The 22,082-nt window shown below is 38.5% G+C and overlaps 1 protein-coding gene across 1 annotated transcript in view; it reads left to right on the top strand.

The window, feature by feature from the left end:
• Positions 1–22,082, top strand: part of ROBO2 (roundabout, axon guidance receptor, homolog 2 (Drosophila)) — an 843,022-nt gene that overhangs the window by 18,146 nt on the left and 802,794 nt on the right. The gene's annotated exons all lie outside the window — the stretch shown is intronic.

Raw genomic sequence — 22,082 nt, 5'->3', positions numbered from 1 at the left:
CATCAGTCAGCTGCCTTTGAAATCCAGTGATTAATACCTTCTGTTTTTAATAGAGGTGGGGGGAAAGGCAGACAAGAGAAGTCTTCATAGTACTTTGGCTGTTTTGCAAATTAGATCTCCTACATTGTCAAAGCTTTTGACAAAGAAGTTGCTAAATGTTCAATACCTGTAATGGCCTTTGAGAGAGCAGAGGGAGAGGGAGAGAGTTAGTTTCATTAACTGTTCATTGTGGTTACTGTCAGATAAAATTGAAATGGTAAAAATTATTCCAAATAAACACTTGGAAAAAACCCCAAAACACCAGCTCTTCTTGATGTGTGTGATCAACCCCAAACTGAAAGGTGATTTTAGTGTTCATTTTGCAGTATTATCTCAGCAGATCTAATCGGCAATATTCAAATAGCATTTTTGTTTGTTTGATAAAGAAACTAATTATAGTACTCTTGAGATTTTAGAGGCACGTCTAATGAGAACGTGCTAAGGGTGGCAGGTGTGAGTTTCCCATGAGCACTTAGATGTAAGGAATAATCTGTGATTTACAACTAAGTTGTTTATATATACACTATCACATATATATGTGTACATGTGTGTATGTATACATTTATTACACCCATACCTGTATGTTTATGCATGTATGATAGTACAACATAAAGGATCAGAGATGATATCATTACCTATAATCCTCATTAATTCTCTTTTAATCTCTTGATTACATTACATACCTAGCATGGTTGAAATAAAAGTACTTGAGGTTTTGGAACCTTGTCAATCATCTGAGGTGGTTAAAATATCTTTGAAAGTTGCTGGCTTGTGTGTGACAATTTAAAAATATAAGGCAATGCTTTTCTTTATAGTTTTCCAGTGTCATTTTCATGCAGGTTAATACTCAGATTAGTTTTTTTTGTTTAATCATCCTTACCCCCTGCTTCATTTGGTATTTGCTTTTTAAAAAATATTTATTTTATCTTTAATTTTAACAAATGTTTACAGAAAAGTTGGATTTTCTTTCATTCATTCATTGTTACACCCATTTTATATTTTCTTTAAAACAGCCTGGACTTCTTAGACTCCTGTTTGCCGAAAAGCTCTTCTATTGGTCTGCAATTAGAACAAGCAGCATTTAAATGATCGTGTGTGATATTCCCTTTAGGTTGTTTTTCACCTTGTGCAAGTGAAATATCTTGTTAAGTGGTGGTAATACCCAAGGGCAATCAGAGATAAAAATGTAACGATTTGGTGGGTGCTGTCTAGAGATCAGCTTTAGGTGAGGGCTGATTTAACATCTTTATTAGTGATATTTAAGTAGAGGGGAAAATAGCCACCATAATAATGACATATCACAACATTGAAAACTACCAAAACTTTTCCCCTTAAAAATGAACATAGGAATCATTTACAAAAATATGAGATAGAAAAAATTCTTAGCAGTGCTTTATTTGGTTAAACTAATCCTTCAGGGAAATAATAAGAAATCTAGATGTCCAACTAGAGGGAGAAGCCAGCAAAGCAATAAAGCTGAAAGGGCCCAGGGGATAGTTAGGGGAGTGGGAGCAAGGTGAGAATATGATTCAGATTAGCAGTGCTGTGTCCTGGTTTAAAGGTCAGGAGATTATAGTGCCCATTTAGGCAGTATTGCATCACTGACTAGGGAAATTCTTTTTCAACGAATGTGGCTTAAGTGCCATTGAAATGCTGCTTTCATTTTGTTCTTTATGACCAGGATATAAGTGAGAAAGATTTTTGCAGACAACAAAGAGTACTGTAGTTCAAAGGTAGATTCTTCAGGAAGATGCTTATCAGCTCGAAACTAGAAAAGGAATGATATAGAGTCTCTCTGTATTTGCACCTGTGCGGAAGAAAATCAATGTTAAGGTGGACATGTTTATAGTTTTAAAAGTATTAAGAATGATATAGGCCTGGTTTTAATTGCTTTTGGTCAAACATTCTTCTAAGAATTCTTCACTGGTCTGTCCATTTGCTATACAGATGTAACTTGTGGTTGCTGTGATGCTAAACACTGTGACACTGACGTGATAATGTTTACCCACGATGCACAATGTTTGGTGGAGCTCCCTGATTAAAACATGTTTGGAAGCAGGAGTTGCATCCATTTCCGAAATAGCTTGCCTCTGGAAACCCTCTGAACTTGGAGAAACGATGAAAGTTATACAAGTGTTCAGGTCTTTTTTCATAAGTTCGTCTATAGCTCGATGGCACTTAATAACAAAAACAACAGATAAACTTGCAAAGGTGGAGACAAATTTAGGTGGGAAATAACCATATTATAGAATTATTGTTGACATAATAGAAAACCAAACACTGATGCTAAACAGCAAGGATGTCAGTTTAAAGAATAAGGTGCATCTGATCCAAACCATGGTATTTTCAGTGACTTGTTATGCATCTGAAAGTTACACAATGAATAAAGATGACAGAAGAATTAATGCTTTTCCATGAGCTGCCATATGTTTTGAGAAAGTACAAGCCAGGGTTTCCTTTGGAAGCAAGGAGTGGTAAAACTGCATCTCACTTTTTGGCAAGGAGGGGCCAGACTTTGGAATAAGACAACAAGCTTAGAAAGGTGCTGTATCCATCCCAAAACTTTCTCCAACAGACTGGGAAAAAGTATTTGGTAATGACATGTCAGATAAGAGATTTATAGCTGTAATTTATAAAATACTCAAGCACCACAACAAGATAAAGGTAAACAACCCAATTGAAAAATGGGCACAGGATATGAACAGACACTTCACCAAAAACATTCAGATGGCCAACAAACACGTGAAGAAATGTTAAAAATCCCTAGCTCTAAGCAAATCAAAACAACTATGAGATATCATCTCACCGCAGTAAGAATAGCAAAATTTAACAGAACAGCAAACATCAAATATTGGTGAGGTTATGGAGAAACTTGAACCCTTATTCACTGTTAGTGGGATTGTAAAATGGTGCAGCCACTATGGAAGGCAGTATGGCACTTTCTCAAAAAATTGCAAATAGAAATACCATTTGACCCAGCAATTCCACTACTGGGAATATACCCCAAAGAAACCATAACTTCCACTCACACAGATATATGAACACCCATGTTTATCACAGCTTTGTTCGCAACAGCAAGGAGTTGGAAACAACCTAAGTTCCCATCAACAAATGAATGGATAGAGAAGCTGTGTATTCACACAATGGAATACTATGCTACATTGAAAAACAAGGAACTCATGAAATATTATTCAAAATAGATGACCCTGGAGGACATTATGCCGAGTGAAATATCTCATATAAAATGATAAATTCTGTATAGTGCCACTGTTGTAAACAGGACTGACATCAGGTTTGGGGGGAGACTGAGAAAGAAGAGATAAATTATGTATACTACATTGAAACAGATGAGAGAGAGAACTGTTTAAAAGTTATATATGATTAGGAATTATTGTCGTGACCTGAGTCCAGAACGAAGGCTACATACTGGAGTGTACTTAGGGGAAGGGATTGTACAACAATGAAAGAATTTTTCTTTTACTTTTCAAAGAGAAGAACAAACTGGAGGGGAGGGGTGGGCAGGGAGAAAAGTGCAACAATGAATTAATGGAAATCCAAAATATCTTTAAATTTTCCACAGATATTAATAATAATAATAATGATAAATAAAGGGGGGAAAGAAAGTTGCAATATCTGTGTGCTGTTGTTGTTATGTACCATTGAGTTGCTTGTGACTCATAGCAACCCTATGTACAAGAGTCCTAAATGCCATTCTATCCTTTGACAATATCTGTGTAAGAGGGGAAAACCTTCAAGGAGACGGATTGATAGTTATTGTAACAGTGGGCTCAACGATATTAGAGATGCTGGGGATGGCACAAGATAGGACAGGCTTCAGATCCGTTGTTCATAGTGTTGCTGTAAGTTGTAATCAATTCAGTAGCACTTAACAACATCAACAGTAAAACCCAACCCACTGCCTTCAAGCCCATTCCAATTCATAGTAAACCTCTATCACATTTCCTAGGATATAAATTGTTAAGAGAGAAAACTGTTTGTCTCTCTTCCACAGAGTGGCGTGAAATCAAACTGATTTGCTGTTAACAGCCAATATATTATGCACTATGACATCAGGGATCAGGAGATGTTCACTACAATGTAGAATAAGTAGTAGATAAATGTGAGTTATTTTTGGTTTTTTTAGGTGCTGCTGAGTTGAGTATGATTCGTAATGACCTTATGAACGACAGATCTGAACTCTTCCCTATCCTGTGCCATCCTCACATTTCTTGACACATTAGAGCACATCACCATGGTCATTGTGTCCTTTGCCAACCTTCTAACTTTCCGAGCATCATATCTCTCTCCAAGGAATAGCTGCTCCTAACAACAAGCCCAAAATATGTGAGACAAAGCATCATCATTCTTACTCCAAAGAGCACTCTGGCTGCACCCTCTCCAAGACGTATCTGTTCGTTCTCTTGGCTGTCCATGGGATGTTCAGCTTGCTTTTCTAACACCGCAGCTCAAAGGCATCAATTCTTCTTCTGTCATCGTTATTCTTTGTCCAGCTTTCAGATGCAAAGTAAGTGATCAGCAAGACCATGGCCTCAATCAGAAACACCTTGATCCTCAATCTGACATCATTATTCCTCAATAATTTGAAGAGGACACTAAGAACTTTCCCAGTGCAGTGTTTCTCCTAATTTCCTGACTGTTGTTACCAAGGGAGTTAATTTTGGATCCAAATAAGATGAAGTTGTTGACTCTTTCAGTCTTTTCTCTATCGATCATGGACTTTTGGTTCTGTGGTGAGAATCTTTGTTTTCCTGACATTGAGAAGCAATATATATTGAAAGCTGCATTCCTTGATCTTCTCCAACAAATGCTTCGAATCCTCCTCACTTTCAGCAAACAAGGTGTGTCATCTGCCTAACACTAGTTATTGTGAATCTCCTTGTGATCCTGATGCCACCTTCTTCTTCTTAAATAATTTGCTCTGCATACAAATTGAATAGGTATGGAGAGAAAATACAACTCTGATACATTGCCTTCTCAATTTTAAGCCATGCAGTATTCTCTTATTTTGTTCATACAAGAGTCTTCTAGTCTAGGTAGATATTTTGCATGAGGACAGTTAAGTGCTCTGGGATTCCTATTCTTCTGTGTTAGCTACAACTTGTTGTGATCCACAGAGTCAAATGCCTTTGTATAGTCAATAAAGCACAAATAGACGTTGTTCTGCTATTTTTTACTTTCAGCTAGCACCCATCTGATTTGAGCTATGATATCTCTGGTGCCACGGCCTCTTCTAAATCCTGCTTGAACTTATGATACTTCCCTATCTCTGTACTGTTCTAGCCTTTTTGTTTGTTTGTTTGTTTTGTTTTTTATTTGTTATGTTTTTATTTCTACAGTAATGGCCTTTTACAGTATTTGTCCTTTTGAAACTGATCATTAGCTGTATTTTGCTTGCATGTGGTAATAAGGTTGTTGTTCCATAGTTTCTACACTCTGTTGGGTCATCTTTCTTGGGGATGAGAACAAATATAGACCTCTTCCAGTCCATTGGCCAGACAACTGTCCTCCAAATTTCCTGCTATAGACTAGTAAGCACATCCAGGGCTGCATCTTTTAATTGAAACAAGGCAATTGGTATCTCCAAAATTCCTGGGGCTTTATTTTTTTTGCCAGTGTCTTCTGCAGCTTTTCCCTCCCTCTTCATCACCATTGGCACCTGCCCGTATGGTACTTCCTGAAATTTTTTATGTCAGTCAGGTTTTTTTTGTATAGTAATTCTGTGTATTCTCTCCATCTTATTTTGATGCTTTTTGGGTCATTCAATTCATTGCCCACCACATCTTTCAATACTGTGACTTGAGGCTTAAATTTGTTTTTCAGTTCTTTCAACTTGAGAAATGCAGAATGAGTTCTTCCCTTTTAATTCTCCAATTCCGGTTCTCTCTACATTCCATTATAATGTTTTGCTTTGTATTCTCGACCTGCCCTTTGAAATCTTCTGTTCACCTCTTTTACTTCAGCATGCTTTCTCTTTGTTTTGGCTTCTCAACACTCCAGTGAAATTTTTAGAGTCTCTTCTAACATCCATTTCGGTCTTTTTATTCTTCTCTGTCTTTATAATGACATTTTGCTTTCTTCATGGATAGTATTTTAATGTCATTCCACAACTCATCCTGTCTTCGTTCACTGGTGTTCAGTGCTTCAAACCTGTTCTTACAGTGATCTTGAAATTCAGATGGAGTAGATGCAAGATCATATCTTGGTTCCTGTGGACTTATTTTCATTTTCTTCAGCCTCAATTTGAAATTGCGTGACCCACAGTCAGCCCCGGGCCTAGTTTAAACTGCCAATATTGAGTTTCTCCAACGATTTCTTCCACAGATGTAGTCAGCCTGAATCCTATGCAGCCCGTCAAGGAGATCCATGTGTAACGTTGTTATCTGTGTCTTTTTAAAAAGGAATTTTAATGACTAAATCATTGAAAATACAAAATTCGATCATTCTAATCCCAGCTTCATTTCTGTCACCAAACCCATAGTTTCCAAGTAGTATTCTGTCTTCCAACTTTTGCATTCTAGTCACCAATTATCATTAACACATCTTGATTGCATGTTCAGTCAATTTAGAACTTCAAGACAGTAAAAATTCCCAATTTTTCCCCTGTAAGTGTAGGAGCACATATTTGAATAATAGTCAAATTAACGAGTTTTCATTGATAATATCCTATCACTCACAACTTCGTATTCCAGGACTGAACTTGAAATTGACTTTTTGACTGTGAATGCAACACTGTTATTTTTCTGTTTTTCATTCCCAGCATAGTAAACCATATGATTATCTGATTCAAATTGGCCAAAGCTAGTCTATCTCATCTCATTTATGCCTACTATGTCGATATTCATGTGTTCTATTTCATGTTTTATAATTTCTACTTTTTCAACATTCAAGCTATATACATTCCATGTTCCAATTATTAAATAATATTTTTTCATTATTTTCCTCTTTTAATCTGACTTCCAATTAGGCTCTACCACTACATTTCTATAGCTATCAATATTTCTGTACTGTTCATAGAGTTTTCAGAGTTCTGACATAGACAGGAATGACAGTCAGACACGTAGACTGCACAGCATCAGGAACATAAATAATTATTTTACTACATTTAATATTGATGTCATTGTTACTTGCCATCAACTGGGTTCTAACTAGTAGTTAGCCTGCATTGTGAGGTCGTGTGACCATTATCCAGTATGATCTTATGTAAGCATATTTCCAACCTTGCCCTCTGAGGCATCTTGGGGTGGAATCTAAGCTGCCAACCTTTCAGCAAATTGTTCAGCACTAACCATTTCCACTGGCAGCATTATCAAGATACAGTTAGACAGACATGAGCCCTGTGGGGCTATCGAATTTAGGAGAAATGTGGAATATTCAATAGTTTCTATTGAAAGCTACAAAATGATTCCAGGCGTGGTAACCAATACTTAAGCTTAGTTATATGAGGTGAATTTTTCTTTTTAAAGTTTTTCTTCTAGTCTCATTATTTTGAATCAGTAGAAGGTAGAACAATTTGCTGTAATTTCATTTCAAAATCATTTTTCATTTTTTGACTTAAAGCATTTTCAGATATTTTGTATCATATGAGTTTCTACTATTATTTTTCGTGTTTAATGATAGGCCCAAGAGAACGGAAAGAATGTGGAGCTGCTATCTAATGCTCCTCTGTGGCTGCTTGTTCTCGGTATTCCCATCACCTTGTGCCTCTGCTTGTGAACAATGGCATAGAACTCTGTAGACCAAGTGTAGCAGACGTTTTCCTCTATAGGACCAATTAAGTAATTATTTTAGATTTATAGGCCGTAAGGGTTCTTATGTTGCAATCACATAATTTTACCTTTGTGTTTGGGTGAATGTAACCATAGATGATGAAAGATGAGAACTGTATTTCCAGTGAAACTGTATTTTTGAATATGGAAATTTGGATTTCTTACAATTCTTACCTGTTAGGAAATATTACTCACTAATTGCATCCAGTGTGTTCCAATGCAGAGTTGGCCTTCCACTGAGAGTTTAAGGCTGTAAATCCAGGAGGAAATTTTGCATCTTTCTTTGAGCTGCTGATGGATTCAAACCACTACAGAGACTTTTGGGTTAGCAGCACATCTCCCTATGAACTATGCCTCCAGCTCTCCCAAGTCATGAAATAGTGTTCCCTTCCCTCCCCCCGCCACTTAAAAGTGGAGGGAAAAATAAAACCAACAATGTTACCCAGAGGACATAGAGCAGTCAGTTGTCGAGATTTGGCTTGTGACTTGCAATTTGCTATAAAATATAAAGTATTGCCTTTTCACTAGAGTAATTGGAGGGCAAATATGCTGGTATGGGTTAACAGGTAGATTAAACCGGAAGATGTTTAGCACCTCACTTCCTCCCGTTGATATTATTGCAGCTGCATCTCCTCTTATGGATTCTTTCAGTAAATGTTTATGGTGTGTCTAGCTGTCTTCAAGTAAGGCCACTGCCCTCAAGGAATCCTGGGGGGAAAGGCCCTTACATTGTGTGCCAGGTACATCAAACACTGCCCAGAGATTTCTGAGAATATACATCTTGGCAGGTAACCTGAAGAGAATTTTGAGAAATTAAGTATGTGATTGCCATTTGGACAAGCACTCGTGACACTAGAGAAGAGAGAAAGTGAAGGAAAAGGATATTTTCAATCAAACACTTCTAGGAATATGTTTATGGTTGACAGGTAAGGATGGAGAGGAAATTTTAGAAAGGGGCTTCCAAAGTTTTCTAGGGAAAGGTTTGTTTGTGGAAGGAAGGAATTCACGTCCTATTAAGAGGTTTTAAAATGAGTTAACCTTATTAAACATTGTAAAATGTGACCTCTAGGAAGCTTTTCCAAGAGCTCTGGTGGCTAGTCCATAGGCAATTATGCCGCTTTAAAGACTTCTTCTCTCTAATGGTTTGAGTCCACCTGAATACTTATGGCAGAAAGATGAGAAACTTCCCCTGTGACTTATAACCTTGGAAACCCACTGACAAGGTAGTTTAAAAGTCAGTTTGTGCTCCACAGCAGTGAGTGGGTTTGAGGAGGGTATTAAGGAATTCTGGTGATGTAATCCATAGTATGTTGTGTTGTAAAGGATGTGTATTCAGTGGCTCTGTGGGAGAAAGATGGAAAGTCCCCTCCCATTAAATTTACAGCTTTAGATAACTGATGGAGGGTCCTTTGAATCAGAATAGATCCTGTGACATAGAGTGAGGAGGGTATTATCAAAGGAGAAAAGACCAAAAGTAGAGAAAACACTTTCAGGACAGAATGATAAGATATGAACAATGAAGATTTCAGTAGCTAAGACATGAAAGAGAATGACTCAAAAACCATTTTATATGAGTTAGAATTGAAAGAATAAGATTGAATTTAAGAGAATAAAGGGAACGTAAGAGACATTACTTCTTGCTAGCAATTAGGGATTTTGGAAATCTGAAAGAGAATAAAATACCTTCAGACATAAATCAGAGCTATTGATCTTTAAGACTGTAGAGAGGAAGTTTTCTTCAGACCTTTACTTGTTTTTCGTTCCTGAAGGTATTAGCAATGATGTTGCCAAATCTTTTTCTTCCTCCTCTTATTTGGCCTAGTATAAATTTGAGCTGAGCTGTAGATTTACAAGTAAGTTTAACATATAAATTCAGCTTTTCTATCTGTATCTCCCTTTGAAGAGTTAAAATAGTTCTTATTGACTGAGATTATAACATACCTGTTTGGTCTTCAAAACCAAGAACAAATTAATAAAGATATTCTAGAAAAATCTCTACCTTCTGTTGGTGTTCAGCATGGCCCATGTTTATCTATTATTGCATTTTATGTTAGGCTATGTTACACTTATTATTGTTGCATTGTTATGTGCCATCGAGTCAAGGACGGCACATAGTGACCTTATGAACAATAGCTTTGCACCCTGCCCTATCCTGGGCCAATCTCATTGTCTGTGACACAGCTGCCTCCATTGCCACGGTCACTGTGTGAATGCATCTCTTCCAGGATCGGTAGAGCTCAGTAAATGTTGCATGTGTGACACTTTTACTTTACTAACATTTTAATTAAGAACTAGGAAGCTCTGGTGGGCTAGTCCATAGAGATCTGCATTTCTTATCCTAAAGTGGCACTCCTCTGGTGATCAAATCTACCACAGGCTTTAAGGGAGAAAGATGGACAATCTTCTATGTAATTTATACCCTAAACGCTCAGAAAAAGGTCAGCTAGGAATTGGTTGCAAATCAATAATAATTAGTTGAGTTGTATTGATACAATTCATGACATCTAATTCCCAAGTTAGTTCAAGAGTAAAATTTTCTGTTCAAGTCAAAGAACTTCCCTTTAGAAGAAAAAAACCAAACAAATATTTTGTGAAATAGTGCTTTAGTTATTCAGACTAAATCCATTGTCTTTACCTATTTGATATTTTGGGAATAATGATAATTGACTTGATAATAAAGATCTAGGGGCATTTGTGAGACTGTCCTTGTTTCACAATTAATCTGTAGCTTGTTTTCAGATGTATGTGAAAAGACTGAAAATACCATGACTTGAGTCAGGCACATTTTAGTCTTTGAAGTGATATCCTCACACCTTAGTGCTTTAAAGAAGTCCTTTGCAACGAATTTGCTGAATGAAATGTGTCACTTGATTTCTTGACTGAGTGTTCAGCCTTCAGACAGAATTAACTTTACTGTTCTTCAACTAGGGAACACTGATGGTCTAGTGATAAGGAGGTCAGCTGCACATAACAATACAACAGTACTACATCTAATTTAACCTAATGTAACATGGACTATTATATAAATATGGGCCTTGTTGCACACTGATAGAAGGTAGAGATTTTTCTAGAATATCTTTATGATAGTCTATGATATTTGATATTTGAGTTGCAACTTTGTGAAGCAACGTTATCTAAAAGAGTGATTGTTGTTGTTATGTGCTGTCGAGTCGTTTGCGACTCATAGCGACCCTATGTACAACAGCCCTAAACCCTGCCCTATCTTGTGCCAATCACATGGCCTCTGACACACCCATCTCGATTACCCCAGTCACTAAATCAATCCACCTCATAGAGGGTCTTCCCCTCCTGCACTGTCCCTCCAGCCTACCAAGCATGATGTCCCTCTCCAAGGACCTGTCCCTCCTTACAACATGTCCAAAATATGTCAGACAAAGCCCCAGAATCCTTGCCTCCAAGGAGTAGCCTGGTTTAACCCTCTCTAGGATGAATCTGTTTGTTTTCTTGGCAGTCCAGGGTACATTTATTACTCTTCTCCAGCACCACAGCTCAAAGGCATCAATTCTCCTTCTGTCCTCCCTAGTCATTGTCCAATTCTCTGACGCATAACAAGTGATTGTAAAGACCATGGCCTGTATCAAACACACCTTAGTCTCCAGAGAGACACCGTTGCTCTTGAGTACTTTAGAGAGGTCCCTAACAGCAGACTTTCCCTTCGCAATACGTTTCTTGATTTCCTGGCTGCTGGTGCCAAGAGGGTTGATCGTGGAGCCAAGCAAACTGTAGCTGTGAACAATCTCAATCTCTTCGCCATCCATCCTGATGCTGCCAATTGGTCCAGTGGTGAGAATCTTTGTCTTCTTGACATTGAGCCTCAGTCCATACTGAAGGCTGCAGTCCTTTACTCTCTGCAGCAGGTGCATGAGGTCCTCCTCAGTTTCGGCAAGCATGGTTGTGTCATCTGCATAATGCAGATTGTTAATAGATCTTCCACCAATCCTGACACCCCACTTCTCCTCATAGAGCCCAGCCTCCTGGATAATCTGCTCTGTGTACAGGTTGAAAAGGTATGGAGATCAGACACATCCCTTGTGTACACCCTTCTCAATTTTGAACCATGTGGTGTTACCTTGCTCTGTTCTAACGACTGCCTGTTGGTCCAAGTATAGGTTTCGCATTAGCACGATTAAATGTTCTGGGATTCCCATTCTTCTCAGCGTCAGCCACAGTTTGTTATGATCCACACAGTCAAACGCCTTTGCATAATCAATGAAACACAGATAAACATTCTTCTGGTATTCCCTGCTTTCAGCTAAGATCCATCTAAAATCATCCCTAGTCCCAGAACCCCTTCTAAACCCAGCCTGGACTTCCGGCAGTTCTCTGCTGATACGCTGTTTCCAGTCGTTTTTGGATAATCTTCAGTAGAATCTTGCTTGCATGTGAAATCAATGATATTGTTCTGTATTTTCCGCACTCAGTTGGGTCACCTTTCTTTGGAATGGGAACAAATAAAGATCTCTTTCCAGTCAGTTGGCCAAGTGGTTGTTCTCCTGCTAGGAATAAAATATTCCTACTCTTTCAGCAATATGAAAACAAATGTTAGTTAGCATGGACAGTGAGTGGTGATAGGGCTAGTTCCTAGAGTTTCAAATTTGTTTCATTTTGACTATTTGATGTCACTGCTGTGATACATGATCACATCATTGTTGACATTTAAAAACAGTTGTGCATTGTGCCATGACATCAATGACTGAGAGCAGTCTGAACTCTACAGAATCCCATACTCGTTGTATTTGAATATTTACTCATTATTTAACTTAGTTATGTTGTAATACATGAATACTTGAGATTGTTGTTGTTAGGTGCTTTTGAGTTTACTAATAAGATTAGAGATCCATTGATTAAGAGTTCACACATTAAAATTGGAGTTATGATAGACGAAAACTGCAAGAAGCCCACATTTATTTTATTAAAATAACAAATAGTATTTGCCTGAGATTTACTCTTTCATAACATATATATTATAATAAGGATTGAAGCTCAATATCAAGAAAACAAAGGTTCTCACCACTGGGCCAATTGGAATCATCGTATGGATGGTGAAGACACTGAGATAGTTAACAGTTTTTGTTTACTTGGTTCCACATAACCGTCTTGGTAACAGCAGCCAGGAAATCAGGAGATGAATTGCATTGGTAACAGCTGTGAGGGACCTCTCAAGAGTACTGAAGAGCAATGACATCAGGATGGAGACTAAGGTGTGCCTGATCTAGCCTATAGTCTTTGTAATTATGTGCTATATCACAAAGTTGGACAGTGACTAGGGATGATAGAGAATTGATGCCTTTGAACTGTGGTGCTGGAGAGGAGTGTTGAATATAGCATGGACTTCTAGGAGAACAAACAGGTTTGTCCTGGAGAAGGTGAAGCCAGAATGCTCCTTGGAGTCAAGGATTCTGAAGCTTTGTCCGACATACTTTGGGCATGTTGCAAGGAGGGACTGGGCCTTGGAGAGGGACATCATGTTTGGGAGAGTGGAGGGATGGTGTAGGAGAGGAAGACCCTTGATGAGATGGATCGATTCTGTGATTGGGGTGGTGGGAATGAGTGTGTCAGAGATGGTGAGGTTGGCACAGCATAGATTGGCAGCGTTTAGGGCTCTTGCATATAGGGTCACTATGAGTTGCAAGTGACTCGATGACACACAACAACAACAACAACAACAACAACATATGGTTTAATGTATTTTTTATTTTCTTTCCAGTCAATATTCCCTTTTTCTTCCTAGTGACATCAAACCCCTTTATATCTAGCATTTTAAGATTCCATGACAGAAAACGTATACATTTTGACAGGATGTCCATGGTTTGAGGAGTTTCTGCTTCCATTTTACCTTGGATTTGATACTAGAACAGTAAATGACATATTGTACTGAAGGGCCTTTCATTCTCATTGTCTGTAAACTCAGGAAGTATTATTTTACTGATGAGACATCTGAAAATAATTGTTGTTTGGTGCCATTGAGTCATCAATATATCATGGTGCCTCTGAATACAACAGAACTAAAGCCAGCTGTGTGCTGCCCGGCCTTACAATCTTTGCTGTGCTCTTGTTACAGCCCCTATGTCAATCCATTTCATTGAAGGACTTTGTTTTTCACTGACCCTACATTTTACCATATATCTTTCTTCAGAGAATGATCTACCCAGATAGTCTGGCCAATATATTTAAGATAAAGTTTTACAATCTTTGCTTCCAAACAACATTCTGGTGGCACTTCTAAGACAGTTATTTGCCTTTATTGGGAGTCAACGGTATACTTAATGTTCCCCACTAGTATTTCATTTTAAAGACGTCAGTTCTTTTTTGATCTCCTTGTTCATTGTGAGTCAGTTGAAAATACATGTCTTAGGTCTGACACACCTTAAAGTGACATCCTCCATCTTTGCTCTTAAACCCTTTAAAGAGGCACTTGGCAGTTCATTTGCCCCAGGAAATATGTCTGGAGTTTTTGACTGCTGCTTCCTTAGGTGTCGATTGTGAATCCAAATAAAATAAAATCCTTGACAACATCTATCTTTTCTACATTAATCATGATGTTAACCGTGGATACAGTTGTGAGGATATTTGTTTTCTTTATGGTTGAGGCATATTTTACACTGAAAATGATGACCTTTACATTTTATCAGTATGTTTTTCAAAACATTTTCATTTTCTATAAGAAAACCTGTATCATCTGGTTGCATTAGCTTGTTAATGAAACTTCCTCTAATTGTGAAGCCACATTTTTCTTTATATAGTACAATGTCTTGGACCATCTGCTCAGGATAAAGATTGTATGTGGCTGTTGTTGATTGCCGTCGAGTCATACACCATCATAGGGACCCTATGAACAAAAGGCCTGAGGCATTTCTGTAACTATCTTCATTTATCAAAGTTTACAGAGTTTCTGAGGCATGTGGTTTAGGAAGTGGATGATACAATAAAAGGACTAGAACTATAGGAAATAACAGAATGAGCCAAGAAGAGATCCATCATACTGCTTTTGCGTTGGAACTGACTCATACCTGACCCTTCATTTGGTTTATGAAACTGAAAATCACATGGGAGGGTACTGCCCATCTTTCTGTCAAGGCACTGATGGTGGATTCATCTCTCCAGAGAGGCTCAGTCCTTGGCTTAGTAGAAAAACTTCCTACAGACCAGGCCACCAGAGACTGTCCCTCCCTCTCATTGGAATAGATTTATATTGTGAGTTGCAACTGATTGAAAGTTGATTATCCAGTGGGCTTTCGAAGGTGGTAAATCATATGGGAGAAGACTGCCCATCCTTTTTTCCCATGGAGCAGCTGGCGGATTTGAACTTCATGCCTTTGGGTTGGCAATACAACTCTTTACCCCTGTTCCTCTGCACTGTGAGTTTTTAACTCATTGTCCTTTGGTTCATAGGGTCATTATGAGTTGTGCTCCACTTGATGGCAGTTAGCAACAACAGCAATAATATCCTGTCTTAATATTTATTTTATTTTTGTCAATTTCCAATCTGTGTGATGTTTATATGTTGTCGTTATCTGCTGTCGAGTTGCTTGTGACTCTTAGAGACTCTGTGTACAACAGCCCTAAGCTCTGCTCTGTCCTGTGTCAATCACACTGTCTCTGACACACCCATCCCTATTACCCCAGTCACTGAATCAATCCACCTCACAGAGGGCCTTCCCCTTCTGCACTATCCCTCCACACTCCCAAGCATGATGTCCTTCTCCAAGGACTGGTCTCTCCTCACAACATGTCCAAAGTATGTTAGATGAAGCCTCAGAATCCTTGCCTTCAAGGAGTCACCCGGTTTAACCCTCTCCAGTATGAATCTGTTTGTTTTCCTTGCAGTTCATGGTACTCTCAGTACTCTTCTCCAGCACCACAGCTCAAAGGCATCAATTCTCCTTCTTTTTTTTTTAATTTTTATTTTATTATTTTTGTGTGAGTGTACCGTCAAATCAAATCTGACTGGTACAGGAGGAGATTGTCCCTCCTTCCCCGGCAGAGCATCTGGTGGATTCGAACCATGCGCCTCTGGGATTGTAATTGCAGCTCCTTACCACTAGGCCACCAGAGCTCCCCTCAATTCTCCTTCTATCCTCCTTGGTCATTGTCCAACTCTGATGCATAACAAGTGATTGCGAAGACCATGGCCTGTATCAGATGCACCTTAGTCTTCAGAGAGACACCATTGCTCTTCAGCACTTTGGAGAGGTCCCTAACAGCAGACTTTCCATGGCAATGCACCTTTCAATTTCCTGGCTACTGGTGCTGAGTGTTGACTTTGGAGCCAAGCAAACTAAAGCTGTGTACAACCTCAATCTCTTCACCATCCATCCTGATGCTGCCAGTTGGTCCAGTGGTGAGAATCTTTGTCTTCTTGACATTGAGTGTCAGTCCGTATTGGAGGCTGCAGTCCTTGACCCTTTTCAGCAAGTGCTTCATGTCCTCCTCAGATTCAGCAAGCAGGGTTGTGTCATCTGCATAACACACATTGTTGATGAATCTTCCACCAATCCTGACACCACACTTCTCATAGAGCCCAGCCTCCCGGATGATCTGTTCTGCTTGCAGGTTGAAAAAGTATGGAGACAGGACACAACCCTGATGTATGCCCTTCCCAGTTTTGAACCATTCAGTGTTTTCAATGCTCCATTCAGAGTTGAGAAATATTTATGTACATACACACATACTCTGTCATGGAGAATTTTAAGTACAGTATAGCCTCAGGTCAATGCTGGATTACAGTTTGTGTTGAAGAAATATAATGAAGCCATACTTCTGTACTCTGATAAAATAGTTAAAATCAGGGGTGGAAACATGATTGTTGCTAATCCCAGTCCATTTATTTTTGTAAGTTTATATAACTGCTGGAGCATTTCTTATTTTTATCTCTAAATTTCATGTGTTTTTTTAAAAAGTCAAGTTCTTTAAAAGAATAAACTTCATAAAGTGAGCTCTTTCTTGCAAAATAAACAATATTTTAAGCTCTATAAATGCATTATATTAAAAAGTAGAATATTTACATTGTCCTTACAAATGACTGCGTCATACTAGTATAAGAGGTTCAGGAGAGAATTTAGAATATATACTATTTTTTATTATTAATTTTAATGGATATTTACAGCGATTTTGGATTTCCATTCATTCATTGTTGCACTTTTCTCCCTGTCCCCCACCCAAATTCACTCTTCTCTTTCAAAAGTAGAAGAAAAATTCCTTCATTGGTATACAATCCCCCCACACTCGCACCCCGCTGCCCCGAGTATACTCCACTCTGCAACCTTCATTCCAAACGCTTATGATAATCATAATACCCTATAATGTATTGCTTTTGAACTGTTCTCTCCCTCATCTGTTTCAATGCAGTAGAACATATTCTATAGATATTTTTTCACACAAAGAAAAAAGTGTCCTTCCATGGGAAAACATGAGATCATAGAAACCCCTGGAAGATTTGAGTAGCAAATTTCTTAAGCCACATTTAGCTGAAACGAGTTCAAACAAGATACAGTTCTTTGAATAGGGCAAGGATTGTGGCCACAGATACCTGTGTTTGTGTGCTTCCTCTGCCTTTTCCCTAGATTCATCTCTTTGATGAAATCGTCTTTTCTCTGTATATATGTGTAAAAACTTGTTTCTCTGTTCTTTTTAATGGAAGATATTTTATAAAACAAATATATGTGGTGGCCTAGTGGCAAGAAGCTGTACTGCAGTGTCAAAGGCACATGGTTCGAGGCCACCAGCTGCTCCGCAGAAGGATGACAGTCTCCTCTCGTGTGATTAACTGCCTCTGAAAACCCACCAGGTAGTCAGCTATGGATGGCTTTGCTCCAACTCTATGGTACAAAATAACATGCTAAATTTATGTACACATATTCCCATATATGTATACATATACATACAAACACATTAATTATAAAGATCTAATATTGTTTGATACAATTGACTCTGATTGTTGTTGTTAGGTTCCTTATGACTCATAGTAACTCTAGAACAACAGACCTGAGTCCAGTCCTGTCCTGTGCTGTCCTTATAAAAAATATCTATAAAATATGACACACTTGAACCCATTGTTACAGTTAGTCCATCTCGTTGAGGGTTTTCCTGTCTTTTGGTGACCTTCATCTTTCAAAGCATGATTCTCCCCTCCAATCTCACCTTTTCCAGCAACATGCCCAAAGTATGAGAGACAAAGTGTCACCATCCTTGCCTTCATGGAGCACTCTGACTGCACTTCTTCCTCTTTTTCTGGCTGCATTTTTTTCCCTAAGTCATTTACTATGATTATTGTTGTTGTTGTTGTATACCATAAAGTTGGAACCAAACCATAGCTGACTCTCTAGTGGGTTTGAAGAGGCACTTAATTGCACAGAAGGAGATTGACCATCCTTCTTCATCTGAGCTAGGCACCTCAATAAAAGTGCATCAATTTATAGATGAAACTCTTCTGCTTATAATTAAGCTTCTATATTATATTGCACTTTGACTTATGTTGTTGTTGTTAAGTGCTGTTGAGTCCCAGGCAACTCATAGCGACCCTGTGAAGGAGAGTCATCAAAGCTTGGGTGTCTCTCATCCTCTCTCCAGGTTCATAGGGTTTCCGGAGGCAAGCTATTACGGAAGTGGATGCCACTCCTCCTTCAAGCTTGTTTTAATCAGGGAGCTTCACCCCACTCTCTGTCCGCATTGGGTAACCAACCATTAACGCATTTGACACATCAGTGTCACCGCGTTCAGCCTCACAGCAACCACAAGTGACCGCTGTACAGCAACTTGTACACCAGGGCTATACGACCTAGAGGAATGTCTGAACAAAACCAATGAAAGACAGGCCCGAGGGCCACCCACCTTTGGTTTGGTAGCATCACTTTCTGTCCACTGGGCCAGCTGATCTCTCTCTCTATGTTGATATTATTGTTGTTAAGTGCGATCGAGTCACAGGCGACTCATAGAGACCCTATGAAGGAGAGTCCTCAATGCTTGGTTTGACTCATAGGAAAGATATGTGTTATAGAATATTTTACTTTGGATTTTGAGAAATGAACAGTCTCTTGTTTCTTAGAAATTTTATAAACAGTTTAAAGATTTAAAGTCTAAGGAATACAGTAAGTGAGACAATAGGGGTTGGTGGGTCAGAATTACTGAGACTTGCTCAGGACAGGGAAGGCTTCCGAGCTTCTGTACGTAGGGTCGCTGTATGTCTCAGACGACTCAATGCCACATAAAGACAACAACATATATACAACAACAATATATTGGTTGTTTTTAACAAGACCTGGGGAGGACCTTTGTATTTAAAATTTGGTTGTTAGTTTATTTTGGCGGACCATTCTTCTAAGTGATGCAGCACCCTTTTTCAGTTTGCTGTACTGAGTGAGGTAGCTTGGGGTTGCTGTGATGTTGAATGTCATGACACTGGGGTGTCAAATGCTGTAACGATTACCCTTGGTGGGCAATGTTTGGTGGAGCTTCCAGTTTAAGATAGATTTGGAAGCAGGAGTGGCATCCACTTCTTAAACAACATGCTTCTAGAAACTATGAACTTTGATAAATGATGATAGTTATAGAAAGGCTTAGTGTCTTTTGTTCATTGGGCAGCTATGGGTTGTGGTCGACTCCACGACAATCAACAACAAGGAATACTTGGAATAGCTGGACTAGGGATAATTGGAAAAAATAGAAAAAATACATTATATTTTGTGTCATTTTCATAGTCATAAATATATAGGCACCTTAAGATCCACAAACAAAATGAATTTTTGGTTGTTTGTGTTAGAATTTATAGCTACAATTACATAACATTACAATTACACTTTTAAATAGTTAAAAATACACATTTTACTATTTCCAACAGGAAACCTAATGTTATAGTTGATTGGATGTCTTAAACAAATTTACATATTGTATTTGTTAGGTGCCGTTGAATACAACTCACAGTGAATCTTTGAACAACAGATCGGAACCCTGTCCTATTCTGTGCCATCCTCATCATCTCTGATACACGTGAGCCCTTTGCTGAAGTCACTGTGTCAGTCCATCTCATTGAGGGCCTTCCTCTCTTTTCCTGACCCTCCATCTTTCCAAGTGTGGTGTCCCTTTCCTCTCCTAGCAACATGTCCATGGTGTGTGAGGCTCCACTGTCTTTGCCTTCAGGGAACATTCTGGCTGCACTTTCCCCAGCATGTATCTGTTTCTTCTTTTGGCTGTCTATGGGACCTTTACTCTTCCTAACACCACAACAGCAAGGCATCTAGACTTCTTCTGTCATCCTTATTCACTGTCCATCTCTCAGCTGCATAGCAAGTGATTCAAAAGACCATGATTTGAATTAGGTACACTTTAGTCTTCAAACTAAATCATTGCTCTTTGCCCAATGCAATACTTCTCCTGCTCTCCTGACTCCTTGTATCAATGATGTTGATTGTGGATCCAGATAAGATGAAATTATTGACAATTTCAATCTTTTTTCCATCTATCCTGATGTTGCTTTTAAGTTCAGTGGAAATTTATGTAATGAAGACCCTTGGCATCAGCAGTTGCGGGGGGGGAGGGGAGGACAAGTTTCATGTGGAAAATGTGTTAAAGAACAATAGTGTCTGTCTTGAGACTAAGGTGTGCATGCCTGATCCAGGCCATAATCTTCACAGTTATTTGCTACACATCAGAAAGCTGGACAGTAAATAAAGATGATGGAAAATTTGAATCCTTTGAATTGTGGTGCTGGAGAAGATATTGAACATGCACCATGGACTGCCAAAAGAACAAAAATATCTGCCCTGGAGAGGGTGAAGCCCAGTTGCTCCTTAGAGGCAAGAATTTTGACGCTCCATCTGACATACTCTGGGCATATTGCCAGGATGGACCAGTACTTAGAGAAGGACATTATGCTTGGAAGGGTGGAAGGACAGCACAAGAGAAGAAGAACCAGAATGAGATGTATTGACACAGGAACTGAGGTAATGGGGGTAGGTGTGTCAGAGACAGTGAGATTGTACAGAGTTCAGAGTTACCGTGCATAGGGTCACTATGAGTCGCAGTAGATTTGACAACACATAACAACAACAACAACAATATATATATATGTACAGAGCATCTAGCTTAAAATACATTAAATTACGGTGGTGCATATAGCACGTGGACTTTGTCGCCTTTTAGGGGCTGTGCTGAGCCCCTCGAAGTGAATATGGAAGTTCTGCACTCATAGTAGACCTTGTGGGGTCACTTGGGACGGCCCAGTATATGGTAGGAGAAAAAAAATACATTAAATTAATTTAAACACGTTTATTCTTTGTTTTTTATTTTAGCGTTCCTGTTAGTTCATTACTAAGATAAAAGCCATTAATGCTTTGGATTTTGTAGGTCCTCTTTTTTAACAAAACGTGAGTTTGGATTATCTTTTGATTTTGCCATTTGTGTATGCTTATGTTAGTTATGTCCAAGAAGGAAGTTCTTGGGCTTTTTTCTTTCCTAAATTGTTACTTAGTACATTCTTTCAGAATATTAGGGCTAAGGATGAACTTCAAAGTCTTTGAAGATGTTTTGGAATATCATCTGAGTGGAGTAAGTGAATAAATATCTTTGGACTTAGTTGCTTTCAGCTTGATGACAACACCCCTAATTCATTTGCCTTCAGGCAACATTCTTGTGGAAATTAAATATAATACTGTAGTGTTTAGTTGCCTGGAAAGTTCCAACTGAATGCAAGTAATATTCACAATAGCCTTTCTATATACTTTTAAATATAAGGTGGTTATGTGCATTTGGTTTAACCTGCACACTTCTTCCATAACATCTCTAAGTTTGAGTTTCTGGCTTCTCTCAATGTTAGTGAAAAGCCTCAAGTGGTATTATCAGTCTTCTTCAAGAGGTAAAGAGGAAAACATTGAGTCAACAGAATAGAGGGTGAGGCATAACTGCTATTTTAAAAAACTGCGTATTATTTTGCTATTTCTATTTTTGATTGGTATTTTGGTATACATTTAGGACACATAGCCGTGTCTTAAATGTTAATGCTGCTTGAAACACCAGAGAGATTGTATTAGAAGAATCTTTATCAAAATGGGTTGACATGTAGAACAGAATTTCAAATTTTCATAACCTTTAGATTGAAAGGAGTCATGAAAGCTGGTTAAATCTGCAGAGCTATGTCCCAGGGATAATGTAAACGAAAAATATACCTTGAAGTTGTCTTAACAGCAAACATTTGTTTAGTTTAAACAAACCAAAAAAAGCTTCTTTAAAAAACCTTCTCAG

Source organism: Elephantulus edwardii, unplaced genomic scaffold, assembly GCF_000299155.1.
Source record: "Elephantulus edwardii isolate Elephantulus edwardi_28Jun2011 unplaced genomic scaffold, EleEdw1.0 scaffold00081, whole genome shotgun sequence".
Lineage (NCBI taxonomy): Eukaryota > Metazoa > Chordata > Mammalia > Macroscelidea > Macroscelididae > Elephantulus > Elephantulus edwardii.
The sequence above is the reverse complement of the archived record's forward strand: the minus strand, read 5'-3'. Positions and strand labels throughout refer to the sequence as shown.